Source organism: Coregonus clupeaformis, unplaced genomic scaffold (assembly GCF_020615455.1).
Source record: "Coregonus clupeaformis isolate EN_2021a unplaced genomic scaffold, ASM2061545v1 scaf0443, whole genome shotgun sequence".
NCBI lineage: Eukaryota > Metazoa > Chordata > Actinopteri > Salmoniformes > Salmonidae > Coregonus > Coregonus clupeaformis.
In genome coordinates, this window is record NW_025533898.1 from 1 (window position 1) to 7,968 (window position 7,968).

The 7,968-nt window shown below is 40.2% G+C and overlaps 1 long non-coding RNA gene across 1 annotated transcript; it reads right to left on the minus strand.

The window, feature by feature from the left end:
- Window positions 1–3,393: 3,393 nt before the first annotated feature.
- Window positions 3,394–4,701, minus strand: LOC123484756. The gene is made up of 3 exons (XR_006658676.1): window positions 4,612–4,701; window positions 3,763–3,827; window positions 3,394–3,546 (listed from the first exon to the last, which is right to left on the minus strand). It is a non-coding gene; the product is annotated as an uncharacterized LOC123484756 (long non-coding RNA).
- Between the last annotated feature and the right edge of the window lie 3,267 nt (window positions 4,702–7,968).

A 7,968-nucleotide genomic window follows, 5' to 3' on the forward strand; every position in this document is an offset into this window, starting at 1 on the left:
AAAAGCTTCCCAGCTAGCACATACATTCTGAGAACCATATGTTTCTTGGAGCTTGGTGAGAGTGTGGTTGTCCTATGATTATTTTGCATACAACCTTCCCAAAACTTTCTGGGAATGGTGCAGTATAGTTGCTTGGCTTTGGAAAATTCTAAATTTTAAGGAACTTGACAAAAAAAACATTATTTTCTTGGTGTTTCACTACTTTAACAGAATGTTTCCTAAAAGTTCAAACATGGTTACTTTTTATTTAAATGTTGGTAATGTTCTAGGAATGTTCTCCAAATGGTTTGACATTGGGAATGTTCTCAAATTGTTGCGAGAATGTTAAGAAACTTAAGAAACAACTTTCTTCTGTGGGAATTTCAGTACTTCAATATAACGTTTCCTACAGGTTTCCTCATGGTTCCATTTAAAGTCAGTATTGTTCAGCATTAAGGGACAACGTTCTCGGAAATATCATCACAGGTTTTGAATGTTCTCAAATTGTTCAGAGAACGTTATGAAAACTTTACATAAAAACCACAAGAACATTCTAAGAATGTTATTTAAAAACATACATTCCGTTTTCAGGACGTGAAGAAAACCTCTCCATAAAACCACAAGAAAACTTTTGTAACGTTCAGAGATTAAAAAAAGATTTACATTCCATCCTCAGCATCATTAAAACTCTCTCTATCCTCTATCTTGTTAAGTGTGTTCAGGTGTGTTGGCCGTTGCCCACTAATTGGCCACACCTGATCTTAATGAGTGCTTGTTTTCTTTTAAATGGGGTCTGTTTGAATAAACTAAAATAAACAGCTTTGTATGCTTAAAAGAAAACATGGCATGCTAGCTCCATCCTGGTGGTGCAGTGGACTAATTCTATTGATAAAGAACAGAAATTATTTTTAATCATTTAGTGACGTCCTTAAAGGGCTACTTTGAATCTCACTCATGGCGTGTCACAATAAAAAAGAAAAGTGTTTGCAAGATAAATGCTTAAGGAAATTCATTTTCATGTGTCCTATCTGTGCTTGGATTTCAAAAAAGTTAACCCACAATAAGCTAGCAGTGTTATTAAGTCTTATTGAAACATTAAGTGAAAGCTTTAAGGAAGTTTAAAAAAAAACTTCAAATAACCGATCATTTCCATTCTCAGAGCTTTAATAAAACCTCCCAGGAAAACTTTCAAGGAACCAGAGTAAAACATTCTCATAACCTCCTTGCAACTTAAAAATAAATGTCCTCAGAACGTTTAAAAAACTTTCAGTTTCACCGGTGAGGAAACATATGGCTTAGTTCCCACAACCAATGTGAAACCAAAAATATAAATTCCTATAACTTCCCAAGGCACCAAATGTGCTAGCTGGGTTAGCAGAGCTCCACGGGGCCATGCATCAGACAGAAACGTCTACAAGGCTCTGTGATAAATGCCACATCTCCACTTCTTCATTTATATTTATGGTTAGAATATTTTAATATATTGACACTAGCACGTCTAATTTAGGCCAAGGCAGAGTGTCAGAGAAAGATTTAGGAGATGTGCTTCGGAGAGAACAGCAAGGCATTTCCTTTCAATGCTCAGAAACCATAACCAGGGCAGGACAAGGCGGCATAGAGAAACCTCTCAGTCAACGTTGAAGGAAAGAAAAGAAAACAACAAACATGCTTCATCTTTTTCTGAACATATAGATTGAGAGCATAGCCTCCCCAAAAGTGTAGCATAGCCTTTCAAGTTAGAAGTGTATACCCCAAACCATGCAAGTGTGCACCCCAAGTCCTAAAAGTGCATAATTCAAACACAGCAAATGTACACCAATATATGGCTGGGCAATATATTGTGAATACCCACATACCGGTATGGATTTTTACAATACCGTCTTTAAAGGCATTTTTATACAGTGCTAAATAACGTAGTTCAACAAATTGCACTACTTCACTGTCAGTTTTGTCCTAGTTTGATTGCGAATAAAACCATCAGAATTTGTTGGCATTCTAGGGTCATGCACTACTCCTAAAACTTGTATTATTCAGAAACATAAAATACCATAAAATACCGCCATACCGTCAAAAATGAGAATAATATTGTGAAATGATATTTTGGCCATATCGCCCAGCCCCACACCAATAAGCCCAGCAAGAGTAGGCCTACACCCCAAGCATTGCAAGTTTAAGACCCAAACCCTGCAAGTGTATACCCCAAACCCTGCCAGTGTATACCCCAAACCCTGCAAGTGTATACCCCAAACCCTGCAAGTGTATACCCCAAACACTGCAACTGTGCACCTCATACCCTACAAGTAAACCTCAAGCCCTGCAGTGTATAGGCTATGCCCTAAGTCCTACAGTCTATATATCCTACACCTGCAACTGTGCACACCTCAAGTCCTGGGCTCTGGCCTGCAACGCCTGTCCCTGCTGAGTGTCAACCAACCCTTGTTGAGACTTTAGTTATATTCCATCCAGAAACCACACTGTGGTCTCAGCAGTGGCAGATGTGCTGAAAAGCGGCGCTTGGTTGTCATGCAAAGCGCTCAGTGGTGCGATGGAAACTTTGCACAGAGAGAGGCCCCGAATATATGAAAAATCTGCCGATGTGCGCGTGAGCAAGCAAATTTGAAACAAATATAGAGTCCAGGGCCTGAGAGCAGTGAACTGCGGGGCGTGCTTCAGTAGAAAAGCAGAGATACAGGGTTACACCATGTAGCTGTGGCAAAAGACTAAAATAAGGAAGAGCATGGCCTCCAATAGTAGCTCCAGTAGCCTGTCTCTTACAGCACATCGGTAACACTTTATTTAAGGGTCCATAATAAACCATTTACAAGGCATTTAAAAACAGTTTGCTCACCATAAAAAAAAAAAACATTACTCCCACATCTGTAAATGTTAGTAAGTTAGTTATTCACACACATATATATGTTGTGTGTCTATTCTTTTACCAGGTACTGCAGGAATGTCTACCAATGGCCTGCCCATCTTTTGGTGAGAAATTACACTGGTCACTCAAAACATTTATAAAGTACACATAAAGTATAAATAGCGCTCACTTAAGATTAGGGACTGTAAAAAAAAACTTATGTATACTTATAATTACGAATGATTAATAAATGGTTTATAAATGGTTTATTACAAACCCTTAAACTAAAGTGTTACCAGCAACTCCTCTAACTCAGGCTGTACAATGGAGTCAATGACTGGTTAACACTTTGAATGTGTCCCAGAGAGTATCTGGGCGTCTGACCCCCTTTGTTCGCAGCCTCTGTTACGCCCAAGGGCTTGTTGCATATCATCCCATAGGTCGGTTGCGTATTGAACGCAAGTGGGTCAAACTAGTCAATACAGCATGGTTTTGGGACAATGTTCTCATGAACAATTTGGGACACGTCTCATACAACGTGTGTTTCGTACCTGTCATTCCTTCGTTTCCTGTGGGTTCCGAGCACTCCATTCCACTCTCTGAGTTCTTCTCTGGGGCCTCCTCTTCCTCTCCCTGTGTCTGCCCTGCCTCTTCTCCTCCCTCCTCCTCCTCTGCCTGTGGCCTCTCATCTGTCACAGCGCTGCTAACGTCTGTGAAGAGACCATCACCATATTAGTCTTTAACACAGAGCCTAACACACATCTCAAACCGTATACGTTTTTTTGGCCACCATTTTTCTTTTGTAAGTCAACTTATGACCATTGCACTATGCACAACATCCTTTTTGCAACAATAAATATTATTAGCCTACGTTATGGAATATAAGTCTTATAGTGAAAGTTCTAAGTTGAAAAAAGCTGTCATACCCATCGTTTCATCTTGTGATGACTTGAGCTCTTGTTTTTCCTCTGTGTTCATCTTCAATGATTCTCTGTGGAAATAAAACACAAAAGAGGCAGTGCGTCAATCAACCCATTACTGCAAAAGTTAACATTTACCTCAGAAAGTTCTAAATCAGTTCTAAATCAGTTATTATATGTGAAATAATAATAATTTAATTTAGCATATTCACATGGAATTAGTGACTTTTCATGCAAGACTACTTGAACAGCAATATACTTTCACAAGCCATTAAATAGGGCATACTCAATGCAATATGTACATAAATTCAAACATTTAAGTGAAAATAATGGTGAAAACTACTAAATAAATGTGTGGCTAATTGTTCATGCATGGTCCATTGCTCAACCCTAGCAGTTCATTCAAATGAAGAAGAAAAAATATGACGTTCACTGAACATGCATTTCCTGCCAAGTTGATGCAAATAGAAAACTGTGAAAGAGACATCCAACTCCTACGGCATTTTAGCCATACTATTCTCCAGAATATTATTTTATTTTCAACAGAAAAGACACCTTGCCATTGAAGTAGTTAATTTATTTGACAAAATTAAGCCCTATTTCTTCCAGCACACTTACATCTGTTTTTGAGGATAAATTAAAAAAACTAATAGTTGATGCTTAAAATAATATAAAACTCTCTCATTATCACAAGACTTATAGAATTGTAGCTAAATGCACCTATTTTAATGCGAACTATTCTGTTTTTATACAGTAGGCCTATCTTCCTATTCACATTCCCTATTCCTATGAAAAATATGTTTAATTCAAGGAAGACAACAGCAGCTTTCATAATCTCTTTTTAAAATGTCTTACCTGTATGTATCTTCCACCTGATATTGAAGCGCTCACGTGCAGTTTTAAATTCACCTGTCTCTCCCGCCGTTCAGATTCCCTTCTCCGCCACTGGAGAGGCTCGTGGTATGGAAATGCCAAAGTTGAATACGCTAAACTTTGGAGACCGTCTTAAAGGAACAGGGACTGATTTTTGCCATAACGAAGTGATGGAAATACTTTGTAATAGTATAGGAAGATGAGACTGAAAACATTTTAAGAATGGAGGTGAAGTGAAACTGTTTAAGTGGCAAATATGCATTATACATTTATGAGTGGTTTTATCATTATGATATGAATAATTACGATCGATCAAAACAGGATATTACAGTAGCTGTTCAACGACGGCTCCATCTAAGATGCAAGTAACCCTCCTTGTGGCCAAAGACTGCTACTGCCTCCTCTTTCCGTTTAAAGTGTTTTTGTGAATGAATCCCTGCCAAATATTTAATCATTTGCCAGTAAGTCTATCCACTGATTGCATGAATAGACCATGACCATGCTTTCAGAAGAAACTTTTGTTTGGGTAATGGATAATGATGCATTCAAGTGAAGTGCTGTGGTCGACCGGTTCAAACACAGCCTTTTGTTCTGTCTACCACAGGTAGCCTTTTGGTTATAACGGGATCGTTGCTTTATATTTTCAATTTTTAAATAGGCATATGGATTGTAATTATGGATAACCCACTGACAGCTCTGATACTAGTTGCTGGGTTTGACTGAATGATAGTCAGGTTTTCTATAGCCTACTATAATGTGCGTGTGTGTGAATATGTGCTTTTTAGAGTAGTGGCATTGGACATTTCGGACTAAGACAGAGCAGCAAAAAGTGCTTTACTGCAGCTAGGGACATGCAATCAGGTGTGTGTGTGTGTATTGTAGGACACTGACTAACAGAATCACAATCTTATCTGGAAATTTGCTGTAAGGGCTGATGCAGACCGCACATTACTGACTCACCCCCTTTCCCGGCCTCATTGCTAACTAACCACCAACTGACCCAGGCAGCACCCAATGTTGTATCCCTGTCTCTCAAACACATACACATCACATCACACACACACACACACACACACACACACACACACACACACACACACACACACACACACACACACACACAATGCACACACATGCACACACACACTCACACCTCATAAATGGCACACCACCTATCCAGCGGGTTGAGCTCACTACAGTTGGCCTTATTATTTCAGGAGAGATGGCAGACCAATAAACACCTCCACTGATGACACCTGTGGATTTCTCTGCCGCTGTTACAGTACAGGCTTATTCACAATCCAGTTGACATGCCAAAACTAAACAGTTGAAGAAAGGTTTTGTTGTACTATTTGTGTTCTAATATTGTACTAATTTCTTATTCATTACTTAACGGCCCCTATACCAAGAGACTTGGATAGGTATTACAAAAGGTATTGCCAAAAAGCAATAATGGGTAATGTGGGGATTTGTACTGAATATCAGTGAGGCCCACTACACCAGTAAAGAGGACTACTAATGTAGTCCAAAATGCAAAATACTTAGATTCACTGTGCGAGACTAGACGTTGATATCTTGCAGAAAGCTGAGACATTTGTTGCATGCCCCTGTCGTTTTCTGCTCATATATCAAGAGAGGGAAGGAAGGAATCTCATTGCTAACAACACGTAGCACCCACCTGAGTGGTACTACACTGCCTAGTGAGGTTTGGCCCACGGCCCATGGCCCAGCCTATGACAGCAGGCCACCAGCCTGAAGAATGAAAAAAAAGACGGAAGTAAAGCACACAAAGGCATTACAATACATGCTGGGTTACCATGGTAAAACACAAGCAGAGGAACATAAAAGAGAATTGCCGTCGTCCCAGCGCTCTGTAAGCCTTGGAACCAAATTGTTGTGAATGAGAAAGAGCCTGGACACACACATATACACACACACATATACACACACGTATACACACACATATACACACACAAAAGACACAGACACTAACACACACATAGGTGACCTACTAATTTACATTCTCTAATTTACAAACACACACCCACAATCGAAACACTCCCAGCTAGCGGTGTAGTTCAAAGTTAGCTGGCGAAGCCCTCTGTGGGAGAGGGGAGGCTTTTTTAAGACCTGTGGGGGCAGGACTACCACGTGGAGGGCACTGTCCATTTGCCTGTCCATTTGCCCTTTTATAGCTGCACCGCACAGTTAGTTGGAGAGAGAGAGAGCTAGAGAGAGAGAGAGAGTTTATTTCACTTTTGTTTATTATCTATTTCACTTGCTTTGGCAATGTAAACATATCTTTCCCTTGCCAATAAAGCCCCTTGAATTGAATTGAATTGAGAGAGAGAGAGAGAGAGAGAGAGTGAGTAAAGGGCAGATGCAAAGGGAGGAAAAGAGGGATGCTGGTGCCACACACACACTGGCCACACTAACCAAGGCCATGTGCAGGAAAGGGACATGAGGTTGCCCATGCTTTGTTATTTCAACAATGCTTTGTCATTATCTGGAGGTGTATGTGTGTGTCTTTGTGAAAGAGAGTTTAAGATGGTATGGAAGTGATGTTTCTTTATACCCTTTCTGTGTATATGAATGCCTTTTATTGCGAGTGAAAATAATAGCTTTCCAGATAAGTTTTTCTCTCTGTGTGTGTTTGTGTGTCAGTGTGCAAGTGCATGTTCATGCTAGTGTGTATTTAGAGAGAGAATGAGGGGGGATAAGAGAGAGAGAGAGAGAGAGAGAGAGAGAGAGAGGGGAGAGTAGGGGTTAGTGGTTCAAGGCAAGCTATTGTAATGATGTGAGTTAGCAAATTTTTGTGTACACAGTCATTGTGTTAGGGTGAAGGTGCTGCCAGCTCTTGAGTCTGTACGTGAGAGAGGAAAAGGCTTTAGTTACATATTTTGTCCCTGTGATTCTGTGTTATTAAGGGACAAAAAGTGAAATACTCATTGTGTGAATATTCAACACAGGGAAAGAGAGAGAGAAAAAGTGAGAGTGGGTATAGAGAGTGAACGTGTGTGTGTGTGTATGTGTTAGGAAGAACGGGTGAGAGGGTGATTCAGCCCAGTCTTTCTTCCCTGCAATTCTGTGTGAGCATTCAAGATTGAGAGAGAAAAAGTGAGGGAGAGAGTATGTGTGTGTCTGTGTGTGAGAGCATGAGTGAGAGACAGCAAGAGAAAAAGAGAGAGTGAGGGAGAGAGAGAGAGAGAGAGCGCTTTAGCCTGGCATTTCTTCCCTGTGCCTTTCAGCTCCTCTCCCCCTGAAGAAGGAGGCGTGTCCATTGGCCAGCAGTATAAATTCCAAGAGGAACCACTTGTGTAGAGCCATTCTCAGGAGCAA